Raw genomic sequence first — 15,193 nt, 5'->3', positions numbered from 1 at the left:
AGACTTTATAGTGTGCGCTTGAGAGGAAAAGAGGGGAATGGGGGTGTTATATACATCTATGCATGCATGTATGCATCCATGCAGAGACCCCCTTCATTTCTCTCTCTTTCTTTCCCTCCCCATCTATCATGCATCCATAGGTCTATCAGCTTTGGGAATGAGGTGTGGAGGGAGAGGAATGGGTGAAGGGTGCACGGGGGTGGAGAGAAATAAATTTAGCCCCCCTCCTACTTTAGAAATGCACATACATTTCCATACATTGAGAAGGCAGTGAGGTGCACACACCCTCGCTGCTGTATCCCCAATCTGGCCCCAGCACCGCGGCACACACAACCGTACACACACATCCAAAAACACCAGCCTACAGCAAAGATGAATGCATCTGTCCCGTTTAGTAGGTGTGGGTGAAAATCTACACCTTGCCATATTTATCTTCATAAGAACAGAAGCTGTGCATGTGCCTGTATAAACAGTGGCTGTAGATCTGGGCTCTGTATATTTGTTTTTCGCGTGTGCACAAAACTTAATTTTGCTCACCTAAAAAAAACACACACAAAAAAAACTAAACAAAAAGACACACACACTGTATATGAGAAAAAAAAAACATAGATTTTTCATGATATCCCAAAATAATAAACATAAATATATTGCAACATGTACCAGAAGGTCCACAATCAGCAATTCAGTAACTGAAGTGTCTCGAGAGTTTGTGAGCCTCTCTTCCCTCATGCTAAATCTGCAATTCCCTAACTTCTTCCTTTTTTTTATTTCCATAGCAAAACAATTTGCTGATGCACATTTTCCAAATATTTGAAAGTCTATTTGCCGTCTGTCTTGTAGCCTGGCTTTCAGATGCTAAAACAACAAGTAAGACCTTTCTCTAAAACAGTCGAAACAAGCTCTTGTAGATAATGACAGCCTGTCGCGAGAGAGGAGAGAAACATGAGCGTAGTATTATTAAGCAAGTCTAGTTTGTTCAGGAAAAGTGTATTTTTGGCTTTTAAAAAGTTCCATTTTGCACTCCCGAGACACCGAAAACGGGGTACCCCAGGGAAGTGTGTGTGCATTCATGGGGTGAAATGTTTTTCTGTGTGTGTGTGTGTGTGTATGCTAAAATATTCTGACTTGGCTGTCTAGCGGCTCAGAGAGCAGAGAGATGTGTCCTGTCTCCAGCATTCAAATGTGAATGGGTTTTTGGAGGCTAAAAGTAAACAGATATGCTTGCTTGAACACACACATGAGAACGCATGTATGTGCACACCTGCTGTGTCGTACGTATGCATGTGCGCCCAGACAAAAATACAACACGGATGCAAGCACGGGACATGCGAACATAAGAGAGTTCTAGTGCGTGTCTCCTCATCTGTTGTCCGTGTGTATTTTAACCTCTCTTGCCCATCAATCTTCATGCTAGAATATCTGCACGTCTTTGCCATGCTGTCAAATGTAACAGTGTCATTCAGTCAAGGAATATTTAAGAAAAAAAAAATTCAAGGCAGAACAGTCAACAAAAAAACTGGTCATCATAGATGTGCCATTTCATGGCCCGTTTTATACGCCGACATAAACCTCTGCAGGTCTGCATTTTCAGCTCACTCCTTAAGCTCTTTAATTCTGTTCTATATCCCACTTGCAGTATATGGGCTGTAATATAAGATAGCCCAAGACAATGAGCTGTCCAGTTGCCGAGGGGGTTAGCTGACATTGTGTTATAAGCGTGGAGGCAGGAGGGATAGGAAGAGATCGAGTGAAGGGTAGGAGGGGGCCCTTCAAACAAAATATGACCCTTTAAAAGCCCGGTTTGTAAGGACTGGAATCCTCCTAGCTACCATATTTCCTCCTCCTCTTCCTCGTTGCTGGCCCCATTGTCCCTCTTACACTTTTCCTCACTTAATCCGTTCACACGCAGATGTGTTGTCTGTCAGGACGGCAATGATAAATTAGCACGGGTGCTGCTGGTGAAATAGGAGCTGGTGTCTGAGGGCCGAGGATGATAAAGTGGACAATGCCAGGGATGAACCACTGATAGTTCAGCTGTGACTCTGGCGGTCTGGAGAAGCACTTGGGCTGAAACTGTGTTAGATTTTCTTCCAGGAAAGTTACTACAGATGGTACTCTAAAGAAACGGTTTCTAAAGAAGGGTTTTGAATTTTGTCCTTTTTTCATTTTTTTTACTGTGATTAATAAACCTCTAAAACGATATATAAGTGTAGAAAACAGCAGATGGAAAGTACTTACATATATCCCTTATTTGAAATAGACAGTATTTTCTCTTTTAGAATTTAAAAATAAAAAAGTAAAATAAAAAGAAAATTTTTCTGCAAAAGACCAGGAGAATTTGTGAGATACTTGTGACTGCATGCATTCCTTTCAAGAAGAACAGGCCCATTCTTTGCACAATCTTAACTACCAACAGTACCTGAAGCACTGTAAAAACTACTTTTTGTTTGTGAGTGTTGGTGGGGGTAAAGGGGGCTGAGTACATGTGCAGGTTTTTTTTTTTTTTGCTTTTTCTTATTTTGGAAAGGGAGGGGTGATTCTTTCACCTGAAGGCTTTTGGATGCTCTGTTCTTGTTTATGTCTGTGCTTGCATTTGTGTGTGTATGAACATGTGTTTCTCATGAACGCCCATGCCAGGCAAATTAATTCTCAGAAGTTGCGTAGTGGGGGCTCTCCATCCCTTTGAAATGGGGCATGCTACTCCCTGTAATCAATAAGTCAAGCCATCTCGGCCGCATGTTGCAAACCCCCCGGCACACAGATGAAGAAGCCCAATTTGCTCATCATAAATTCTGATTCCCACAATGAATCTGAGAGAAGGTCTCATGATATCTAGAAATCTCAGGGGATTTTAAAAGGTTGACTGGCCCTTGCCTTGCCTAGGTTTTGCTTTATTGATTAGAAATAATAAGAACAATAAAACTTAAAAATATTGTATTTAAATCTGAATAAACCAAGATTTTTTTTTGTTTTATCTAAGAAAACATTATATTTTGCATTCTTGTACTCACACAGAATCAATTCAAATTTGTTCTCCCATCTTTTTTTGGAAACCACACTTCATGGATCACAAATGCTTTTGTCTACCTTTTGACCAAATTTCTTGAATCTCGGGATTTTCTAATGAACCTCGACATTCACCTCCAGACAAAAATTGATGTGTGCAGGCCAGGCATGTGATGCTCAAGACATGCTAATCTAACAGACAAGAGCTGTCTCTCCTGTGTAAAGCCTTCCTGCTCAGAAGGCCCGAACTCGTGACAATGACCTGGGGAGGATAAAGCGTGCCAAACAAAAAAAAGAAATGACACACCTACAGCGGCTGGAATTCTAAGACTGCTCACTGAACAATATTTCTTTAATGGACAGGAAAGGAGTAAAGAAGCAAACAAAGAAAACTGAGTCCTCGGAACATCTGTAACATTTGTGTATATGTGTTTGTGATAACAGCATGAACAGCTGCTTGTGAAAACACAAGGGCTGTCATTTTATTTGTTGGCTATGCATGGTGCAAAAATGATTTAATGCAGCATGGCATCCTCAACACCAGTGGCGCTCTATCTATCTTTTTTTTTGGCAAGGACTTCCTGCTCTCCAGAGTGGTTTTGTCAGTACATGACATTTATGAGGCTCCCATGAACCACAGAGCATGTTGCACAGATGACGAGGACAGCATTGGACCCATGACAACAAAAACGCTAAATTGTGAGACACTGTGCATAAAGTCTTACCAGAGAAGCAAAGCAAAAATCAAACAGAAGCTTATCTCTGCAGATAGGAAGATAAATGCATGACATGAGATAACAAGAAAAGAAAAAAAAAGTGCAGAGTATTTGGATAAAGCAAAGAGGAATTGTAAAGACTTTCTGTGAGAGTCAATACGGCTGTCTTCATTTGTAAATCTCAGTTAAGAACACTAATTCCTGACCTGTTAGTTACATCTGAGAACAGAGAGCTTTACAGGCTGCTAATCCATACGTCTGCTTCTAAGTGGTTCATCAGCAAGAGCCTAGGATCGAATGTCACTAATTGAGACGCCTAAATGCCTGGCTAATTGAGCTCAAAGTGTAGCTTGTCTCTCACATGATCACAGGTGATTAACGAACGCACTCAGCTAGCTAATTCTCGGCAGCTCAGCTGAGGGGCTTGATGGGTAAAACGGTTGCATGTTTGTAAGAGGACACACTGTGATTGGCAAAACAATTTTACCACATTATTACATCATTAGCAATTGCTACCACAATTTAAAGCTAAATCTGTTAAAGTGAAAAGATTAAAGTTATTTGTTGATACATTTCCCTTCAGATTTGCAAACTTATAGGTAAAAAAATTGCCATTATCTGTCTCCAAAGTCACAGGAAATCGCTACATGGCACACTAATAGTTAACTAATAGCTCAGGTCAGTTGCCAAGATGTTTTCTATTTTTTTTTCTCGTGGAGGCATAAGATGGACTCTACAACCCACAAAAGTGGCTCAGGTAGTGCTGCTGTGGCAAGAAGGTTTGCTGTGTCTGTTAGCATAGTGTCCAGAGGCTCGAGGTACTACCAGGAGAAAGGCCAGTACACCAGGAGACATGAAGGAGGTCGTTGGAGGGAAACAACCCAGCAGCAGGACCACTACCTCTGCCTTTGTGCAAGGAGGAACAGGAGGACTACTTCCAGAGCCCTGCGAAATGACCTCCGTTTGTGAAGACACTGTGAAAGTGACACTTTCACAGTGTCTGCACAAACAGTTAAAGACCGACTCAATGAAGATAGTACTAGGACCCAACGTCCATAGATGGGGGTTGTGCTCACAGGCCAACACCGTGCATGATGCCTGGAATTTACCAGAGAAAAGTAGGATTTGCAAATTGACCTCTGGTTCCCTGTGCTCTTCCCAGTCTGCTTTTACAGATGAAAAGCAGATTCACACTGGTAATGGCCTGTACTTATATAGCACTTTTTCACGTCAGAAGACTTGACCAAAGCGCTTTACACTACATTTAGTCATTCACCCATTCACGCACACATATGCTGCCTGTAATATCCTTCAGCATGACCGATTTGGCAGTGGGTCAATAAAAGTGTGGGGATGCATTTCTTTGGAGTACCGTACAGCCCTCCATGAGCCTGCCATTGGTAGCATGACTGCCATTAGTTACCGAAAAGAGTTCCATTAGACCGGCAGAGACCATATACTGGTGCAGTTGGCCCTGGTCCCTCCAAAATGAATGACAATGGTGCAACTCATGTTGCTAGAGTTTGTCAGCAGTTCCTACAAGAGGAAGGCTTTGTAGCTATGGACTGGCCCAGCCCGTTCCCCAGACCTGAATCCCATTGGGCACATCTGGGACATCATGTCTATCTATCCATCTACCAATGTCACATTACACTACAGACTGACCTGGAGTTGGCGAATGCTTTAGTTCAAGTCTGGGAGGAGATCTTCAGGAGATCATCCTCCACCTCATCAGGACCATGCCCGGACATTGTAGGGAGGTCATACAGGCATGTGGAGGCCACACACAATACTTGATTTTTACCTGTTTTATGAGCATTACATCAAAGTTGGATCAGCCTGTAGTGTGTTTTCCACTTTAATCGTGTGTGTGACTCTAAATCCAGGCCTCCATTGGTTAAAAAATCTGATTTCCTTTGGGGATTTTGAGTGGTTTTGTTGTCAGAACATTCAACTTTGAAGAGCACAAAGTATTCAATAATAATTCAATAATTAATTCAGATCTAGGGTGTGTTATTTGATTGTTCCTTCTATTTATTTAACAGTGTAGTTTGTAATTGATGGACAAGTGTTTATTTTAGATGTCTTGTGCAAATGCCTTAAAATTTAACGGATGCTGGAGAATCGGAAAATCGGATGGTTTAAAGCGGATTTTGTAAAATTTTCTGAGTTTTGAAATCCAAAACTTGACACGTATGAGATATCCTAAATAAGCATCAAGATAGTGATTTTTTGCTAGATTCACACGATTTTGTCAGAATATTTTACTAATTTGAGTTGGCAATCGCATAAAACTGATCACAGTTGCATGGAAAAAATTTAAGCACAGTTAAAGAGAAGGAGACCTACCTACCCATCACAGGTAAACCAATTCTGTGAAAGGGAATGGGCCAACTATTAAATCACCTTATTGTAGTAGGCTTAAAAATGGGTACCTAAATTGTTTGATTTTTTTAGTCTTAGTTATTTCAGTTATCGTAGCTGTCCTAAAACAGAAACTGTCTGACATAAGGTCCAACAAGTAGAGGGAAAACCTGCCTCTCATTTAAAACAGTGTATGTTTATACCTCGGCAATGGACTGGCGACCTGTCCAGGGTGTAGGCACCAACATCCCTTGCAACCACAACTGGCATTAAGCATGACAGAAAATGGATGGATAGATGTTTATACCTCTGAATTCAAGAGAAATAACATGAGAGGCCAAAATAAATTAAGAGTGATTCAAAACAGGCACATTTTGTAAGTTGTCAAGGGTTTTTGCTTGTATTTATTTACCAATTTAGTTAGCCTTTTAGTTTTGTTTTTACGGTTTAATTTAGCATTAAACATCGTAGTAATTAATAATTTCCTTCAAGAAAAAATATGTCTTTCCATAAAATCTAGACAAAGCACAGAAATGGACCAAAACAAGATTAGAACCATTGTCATGAAATCTGAATTATAACCAAAAGAAGATAATCCCTGATATAAACAGCTAAAATGAGCTTTCTCCACAGGTTGGCTAGGCACTCCCCCAGAGATAAGGTAAGGAGCTCACCAGGGAGAGGCTTGGAGTAGAGCTGTTTCTCCTCCAAATCGAGAACTGAGGTGGCTCAAGCTTCTTTTTTGAATGTCGGCTGACCGCTCCCTTGGGAGGTGTTCCAGGCATGTCCTACCAAGAGTAGACCCCAGAGACGACCCAGCAGGGACTATGTCTCTCGGCTGGCCTGGGAATGACTTGGGCTTGCCCCAGCAGCATTGGAGGAGGTGTTTAAAGAAAGGAAAGTCTGAGAGTCTCTGCTGAGACTACTGCCCCTGCAACCCAGTCCTGGATAAAGTAAAAGAGGGATCTCAAGATTGACGAAATATGGCACCATTTTGTGCTTCTTATGTGGCTTTTATTCTAGCTGTAAGTCAATGAGCATATAAGATAATTGAGCAGATTTAATTACTATTATAATTTTTACCTCTAACTCCATAACTTAAAACTTAATATTTCTTTTATGACCCTTTCAAACTGGCAGGAACACATGCTACGTTTCAATTTAATAGGGCAGATCCTAACTGGTTTGTCTTATCATGGTAAATGGTAAATGGCCTGTAATTATATAGTGCTTTTTCAAGTCAGGAGAATTGACCAAAGCACTTTACACTAAATTCAGTCATTCACCCATTCACACACACACTCATACACTGATGGTGGAAAGCTACATTGTAGCCACAGCTGCCCTGGGGCTCACTGACAAAAGCGAGGCTGCCGTATACTGGCGCCATCAGGCACTCTGACCACCATCAGTGTAAGAAGTTCTTTCAGTTCACCTGCAACATGCTCGCTTATTTTTTTACAACTCTTTTTTTTTTTTTTTTTTTTGCAACTTAGTGCTCCTTATTTGGGATCCTTGAAAATCAGGCCTGACATGTTTAATATCTCATCAGTCGTGCAGTTTTTATTTCATTCTGATCCTGTGAATTAACTGTTAAATACAATACAGACTATTGCATTTCTATGTGTAACATTTAGATTTATAACAAGGTTATTACAATTAAAGATTTTTTTGTTTCTTTTTTAAAGATTAGCACTACGGGTAAGATAAGTCAGATTTATTTTTCTTCTAAGAAACTAGGATTGCATCATGTGGACCTTAGTAAAACCTACATTTCCTAGTTTATGAGTAGTTACATAGAAGCCTAATATACATTTTGAGTCTTAATTTTTCAGCTTACTGGCTAAGATGCTTTGAGACTTAAAGACTAGAAGAATATATTTGCATAAACAGGTGTTTATGCAAAAAATCCAAGAACATTGTGTACAGTGACAAATATCAGTCAGTTGCAAAGCTTTTCTATGATATCTTTGGGGATTGATGGCCTAATGGTTAGGGCATTGCTGTTGCCCCCCAGGGGTTCTGAGTTCAAGCCCTACTCTCACAGACTGCCACTCTGGGACCTTGAGCAACACCCCTAACCCGACACTGCAACCATGGTGTTGCACATTGGCATCCCACTGAAGAGGATGGGTCAAATTCAGAGGTGAATTTCCCCAGTATGAGATTAATAAAGTTCAATTTAAAAAAAATACAGACGTTCCCAAAGGTTTCAGCATTTGACCCAGACAATGGTACCAGGGTTAACACATGACTCAAATATTTGGTTGGGTCAACATTTTTACAAAATAAATTAGTCATAAGTGTAGTAATATCAATAATGGCTTTAACAACAAACATAGTTGGTTTTGTCCATTTCCAAGGGATGCTTTTATGTGTTCAAGCACTTACACATGAATGCTTATAGTTTAAATTCATTTCTGTGGATCTCAATACCCCATAGATGTTATTAAAGGGACCCCAATTGAAATAACGACCCCATTTTTGGTAATCAGTGTTCTAAAGTATAGTGTGGAATCATTTTTATTGCAGTAAATTGCATCAAATCGCATGGTTCTGTTAAGATCTTTGATTTGCCTCTTTGTTGACAGATTAACCAACTCGGATTGAATAAGTATTTGCTGATTAGTCTTTGGATCAATCTATACAATAATCTGATTTCTTTACAGAGTTTCTTTAAAAAAGAATAAAATAAACCTCTAATTCTGTGTTCCATTATCGTTATGACTGAATTATATATTATTGTGCCACCTGTGATTGTACTGTTTCTTTTACACCAAACTGTGGTATTTACAGTGCCTGTATGGAGCAGGAAAGGTCTTTGTACGGAATGAGGACAGATAACATCTGCTCCAGGCCTCTCCCTGCCTTGGCCCACAGGTCTGACTAGCAAAGCGAATTGTGTCTGAAAGGGGATGATACCCATCGGAATGTTAATGGTGCTGAATATTTCAGAGGTGGGATCATCACATGGCAGCGGGAGGACGGCTGGGTTTCCCAAAAGCATTTAGTGGTTGAAGTTCCTCAGTGTTATTGTAAACCATGAGTCGGGGTTGATTTCTTTGCTACAGCTAACAAGGTCCAGTTGCTGTCGGAGGGATTTGAGACAGCTGTATGTCTTCGTTCGTCCTTCACACTTAATCAAGAAGCGGCCGGCTAAAATTGACTATTTTTTGACTGATAATTTCCTTTTAATTTTGATTTGTTTGTGCTACATTTAAGTAATTGCAAGGCATATAAAGAGCATAAAAAAGGACGATAGCTGTGTTTGCATTACTTTCAATTGTAAAACAGCATGAATATTTCTGCTTTTTGCAAAAGATTATGGTTCAAAATTCTATTCAAAGCATTATATTAATAATTTTTTCTCATGAGGAAGAGCAAAGGCAATATACATATAATAACGTCAGGTCTTTACTATTCTTCCCAAACATAGTCATTTGAAATGTAAAACAAACACAAGAGGAAGAAAAAAAAAACAGCCCTTTGCTGCGAAAGTCAATAATAACATGTGGTAACCACTGTTGTGCTTATATTGTTGTTAAAATGGATGTTTATGCCAGTCTTTGAAAAGGGTGGTGGGGGTGGTGTTTTTGGTGGACCGAGGGACAATCTAAGAGGAGTCAGGTTTTTTTGATCAGGATAAAATTGAAGTTTGTTGAGGCGAGGGGAAAAGCAGACAGAAGGAAGAGACCAGGTCAAAAATTAAAGAGAATTACAGCAGTGCTCCCAGATGTGTGCAGAGAGGATGACCCCAGAAAGTCAAAGTTGTGCCTATCAATCATTGCCATATGCTTGCAGACAAATGGATCCTGCAGGACACTTCATTTTCCCTTTTCTGATTAGTTCATTTGAAAGATGAAGAAGGGGGAAAAAATAGACAGTGAAGCTCTCTGAAAACCGACGGCCCTGGCGTAACCCAAGAACAGAGCGACTCAGGGTTGAAATTAAGAACTACTATTTAAGATTTAAGGGTCTTTTTTTCCTTTGGCTTTTCCTCATTCACCACCATCATCCCACTCCTCCTTCCCCTTTCCTGCCCCATCCTTTTTTTTTTTTTTTTTTGCACAGGTAAGTGTCAGGGAGCAAATGAGTGAACGCAGTGCGCCCTTAACTCTGATCAAAGCACCAAAAGAAAAAAGCTTTTCTAATGACTGGCATTCACTCTGCTTTCTTAACCCATCTCTCATTCTTCCCCTCTCCTGTCTCGCATCCCTCGTCTCTTTCTTTTACTTGCCTTTCTCTTAGGGCATTGGTAATTATCGGTGAGGTCTTAGTGACTGCAAATGAAATTACCATTTAAGAGAGAGGGAGAAAGAGACATCCCCTTTGCCATAGGAGAGGGCTTAAGTGAGGCAGCTAGGGTTTCGGCTATTGATTTTTAAACTGCTACATCAGAGAGTGTAATGCTTTCATAATTTCAAATAAACTGTCTGGTTACGAAGTACTAATGAGAGAAAAAGTGAGAGCAAACTAAAAAGAATGAAAGGAATTATGGCGACTGAATTTTAAGTGTTGACACGCTTGTAGGGAAATTAAACTGATGCACTGGTCAAACTGAACTACCACTGTGTGAACTTCGGAAGCAAATGGTAGCTGAGGGTGCTAAATCTCTACTTCATGTGATAGTCATTCAGACAAATAGAGGATGTAGGATTGCTTTCTTAAAAAAAAAAAAAACAGTATTAAAAGAAAGAAAAATATTTTTTTTCTGGAAAAAGACACAAAAGAAACCCATATTGAATATGGAATATAAAAACCGGATTATCTTTTTCTTGCAAATGCAAACCACGCATCCATTAATAACTTTAAATGTCTGACGCATACAATAAACCTCTATTCAAAGAAAATGTACCGTGATGACAGCTTTCTTTTCTGGTGCCGTAAATAATCATTAAGTGGAATAGAGAAAGAAGGAAGAACTTTCATATGGCACTGCATGAATCCAAATTTCTCTCTCTCTCTATTTCCCCCTCTTCTCTGTTTTCACACTACAGGCCGTAGGCCATTGGAGGCAGCTTAGAAATCTCTTACATCTGGAAAAGCCAAAATTCGTGGGATTTGGCCTGACAGCCATGACAGTCATCGGGGCGGCCGACAACAACTGTCTCCTGTGTTAGCGGCAGCAGTACATATGTGTGTGTGAGTGTTGGATTCATCTTAAATCGAAAGAGTGGCTATATTTTTGCATAAACATGAATATTTCTGTGTAACAAGGAATCTTTTAGAGCTTTTTACTTATAGGATCTGAAATTGCTATTAAGAAATTATGGAAATTATTACTATTAAGAAATTATGGAAAATTTATTATTTTGTAGTCCTCCTAGCAACATAAATATGGAGGTTTAAAAAAATTCCTCTTTGCAAATACACCTTTTAAAAGAAAGTATAAAAAAATAGGAATGTTTAATGCTAATCTTATATTTGTATCTGTTTTGTTATTGTCTTTCCACTATTTGTGATTTATAAATAATTTTTCATTCTGCTTCTTCTTAGTTCAAAGCTTACCTTACTAACCCATTAATGAGAAAGATCCAATAAGTAAAATATAATATTTTTTATTTCACTTTTTTGCCTTTCCCGTGTTTTGAATAGTTCTTGATTCAGCTATATTATATATGATAATTGATGTAGTGATGAATGCCTTATTTGTGAACAGGATACATTTGCTGTACAGTTGTAAAAAATAAATAAAAAACACAATTTAGCATTTATGCTTCTACTCTAACACGTTAATTAGCAAGTATTGTTTATTTGTCTTTAACACAAAAAATAAAATAAACACTTAATAAATTCACTACTTCCTTGAATTATTGTGTCAAATCGATCAGACATCTAACTGAAAATAGATGGTGTATTGGGAATATTATTCTAGTATGTTTAAATATTTTATATCAACTTTACTTTACCTTAAGTTTAGAATTTATTTCACTTTGAACTATAGCGGTAGATTTAGAGTAAGGTGTGCTTCCTTCCTGTTTGATGACCTGGATGTATCCTGCCTTTTAATAGTCTAATACATGAAAGTGGAAATGAAACGAGTGGATTTGATACTTTAATTTTGCTTTGGACTTGGGAAGAACCTTATTAATTGTTAATTTCTACAGATTATTGAAGGATGAAACTCTACGCATCCTAATTCTTTATCTATTTTTATGCATTAGTTGGACATTCTTACTGAAACAAGTTATAGACTGATTTGCAGCACAGAAATCACTTGTGTTTCATAATGTGCCAGGGACTCACTACTTTGGCCCTAGATATTACACACATTGACTAGCTATCTCGTCCAGGTCCAAAATCCAACATTCCACATTCCAGATTCCAACAGCCCGCCTGCTAAGCTGGGCACCACATGAAGAGCCATTGTTAGAGCGAGAGGGTCATGTATCGCTCCCTCTTTCTGTCTGTCTCCAGCTCTGTCTTTCTTCTCTTCCTCCTTCTCTAGTATGTATTGCTGTCAGACTCCATTTGTGACTTTTGCTCTTTCTATCAGTCCATGTTTCACTCTGATGGTCCTCTGCTATTTAATGTCACCCGGTTTCCCCACTCTGTTTTCCCACCATCTTGCATGAGTTTGTATATTTCTTGCTTTACCTCCCTCGAGCCATTGTGTCCTAGTCCTGCTGTTTTTGTCTGTGGTTCTGCTCTCCACAAGACTCTCACTTTGCTTTCTGCTTCTTTTCCTTTGTGTCTGTCTTCTCCTGTATCCCGCTGTTTGTCTCTCCATCTCTCGCTCCCTCTGCGTCTCCAGATATTCATAGAGAGATTTTCTCACATGTTGGATATAGATTTATGACCCCAGCAAGATCCCCGTGGCCACTAAATTTGATACCATCCACTAAGCCACATTGTTTTTTTGTGTGTTCGGACTTGTCTGTTGTGTGCGACTGTGCGTAAGTATGTATGTGCATGTCTGGGTGAGTGTGTTCATGCATTACAAGGTGGAGGCGGGTGACTTTTAAAGGGTTATCTTGGGTATGGTGGGTGCAGAGGAGGAATTTACAGTTTATTGAAGCACAGCAGTCAGGTATGTGTGCTTGTGTTTGTGTGTGTGTTCGTGTTAGTAAAAACTGGTGTGTGTGTGTGTGTATGATAAAGAAAAAGAAGGAGAGGGAGAGAGTCCCTGTGGGTGCCAGGTGACCAGGCTAACCTCTTGGCTGGTGTTTTGGATTTAGCCTTTGGATAGCGAAGCAAAATAAAAATTGAATGCTTTTTCAATTACAGATCAGAGAGAGAGTGAACAAAGGCAGGAGTACAGGGAAAGAGTTATTGGGATCTAATATATCAGAGGCTTTGTGCCTCTAAAATCTAAGTGCATTAATTTTGACAGCCAGAACATTTTGTTCTTGAATATTTAAAGCTCACAAGAGTCCCATAATTTTATTCAATTTTTCTATGTAATTTCTCTTGTAAAAGCTTTCCATTTTAGAAAATTATTGCATGCTTTTTTATTGCTTGCCCAAATTACGCATTTTTATTGTTTCTTGTCTACACAGCAACTAATTATATGAATTGTAGATTTGACTTTGAAAAACTGAGCAGCACTGCCTTAAAACTCAGGGAAGGAAGCTGCAAAGATAGAAGACAACTAAAACAGATCAGGAAGTCACACAGAGACACACCTGTGGAAGACAGTCGCTTGCTATATTTTCCTATCAACTTAGTAATTCTGACAGTAAAGACATTCATACTTTCCCATGCATATTTTATTGGCTGTGGGTGGTATTTGTTGTGTATTTATGTCTTTTTTGTTTGACTACTCTATTCCTTCAACTTATTCCACAAGTTGTCGAGGGTGGGGTATTTCCAAATGGTATGATACAGTGCACAGGATTGTAATGTGCTTTTGTGTGAAGTGAAAAGAATTGCTACTTGCTTTTGATGTTTGGCGGAGAGGAATGGCACAAAATAAAAGCCTTGTAAAATAAAGGAATGTTTTTTGCAGGCTCGAAAGTGTGCGATCCCCTAAAATTGTTTATCTGTCAGTCAGGGGGCGTGTGCACGCGCTCTTGCAGCGCTGGAACATGTGTTCGAGTGCATGTGTGTGTGCGAGAGTGTGTGTCCACGCTTACATCTAAAAGCCGTATCTGGCTTCAGATCAAATGGTGTATGAAGTAGGGGAATGACAGAGAGAGAAAAGTGATAGCTCTTTAAAGTTACCTATCCACTCTCAAACTCAACTATAAGACCAGGAACATACGGAATAGGCAAGTGTGTTTTAGAAGAAAAGGAGTGACATGAAACACTTATGTCGAAAAGCTCTGAACATGACTTGGGCTTTGTAGCATGGGGGAAAGATGTCTGGCAAAACAGAAAGAAAGGAAGAGTAAATTGGATGGAGAGAAGAGTGAACATTGGGGCAAAGAATTAAACCGTAACATGCACTTTTAGTGTTTGTTTGGTTCCTAAGGTTACATTTATGTTTCGTATCGCATCTAGCTTTCATTTTATACTTTGTATAGCAGAAATTTTTGATGGCATTATGTCTGAGCAAGAGGTTATCAGAGCAGCTGATTTCTGTCAATAAACAACCACACTTTTAAGATGTTATACATCTAAATTATTATTGCGAGAACTGTTCTAATTGTCACAGCTTTAACATTATTGTTGAATGAATCTTTATTGTTTCTTTTTCTCCCACTTTCGTCTCTCTGCAGGTATGAAGAATGAACCGAAATGGATGAACACTTTCCATCTTTGTAAGATCTCGTTTTGATATGTTTTTCTTGTTAGACTTTAATTTTAAAGGATTGCCTGTTGTAATACTGATGAGTTCAGATCCAGTGGAGTAATAAAGGTATTTGTATTGTGACAGAATGCTGTCTCCTTCTTTATGTAGTGATGTGTGACATTTATGCACCCAATAAGCACAAAAGAAAGTTAATGTCTCTTCCACTGATGTTGTTCCATCCTTTCAATCTCTGTGTGTGAGTGTGTATCTGCCTTTAACCAAGGGTGTTCTGTTGAAAACCCAGTGGTTCCCTGGCTGTAGATTATGTATCTACACACTGCAACAACAACTAGAAATGCAAAAGAAACTGTTCAAAAATAAATAGGAAATGGTCCAATGTTGTTAGGCATTATGGACGCTTGTAGCTTGTATT

At 39.2% G+C, this 15,193-nt stretch overlaps 1 long non-coding RNA gene across 1 annotated transcript in view; it reads left to right on the top strand.

The window, feature by feature from the left end:
• LOC119784634 overlaps positions 1-14,901 on the top strand; it is a 34,780-nt gene extending 19,879 nt beyond the window's left edge. The window contains exons 2-3 of the long non-coding RNA XR_005280951.1: positions 11,084-11,228; positions 14,747-14,901. This is a non-coding gene — a long non-coding RNA (uncharacterized LOC119784634). The remainder of the gene's footprint in view (positions 1-11,083; positions 11,229-14,746) is intronic.
• Positions 14,902-15,193: the final 292 nt, after the last annotated feature.

This window comes from Cyprinodon tularosa, unplaced genomic scaffold (assembly GCF_016077235.1).
Source record: "Cyprinodon tularosa strain WSP-4 unplaced genomic scaffold, ASM1607723v1 ctg23, whole genome shotgun sequence".
In the NCBI taxonomy this organism is placed as follows: domain Eukaryota; kingdom Metazoa; phylum Chordata; class Actinopteri; order Cyprinodontiformes; family Cyprinodontidae; genus Cyprinodon; species Cyprinodon tularosa.
This window is presented reverse-complemented; position numbering and strand designations above follow the sequence as displayed.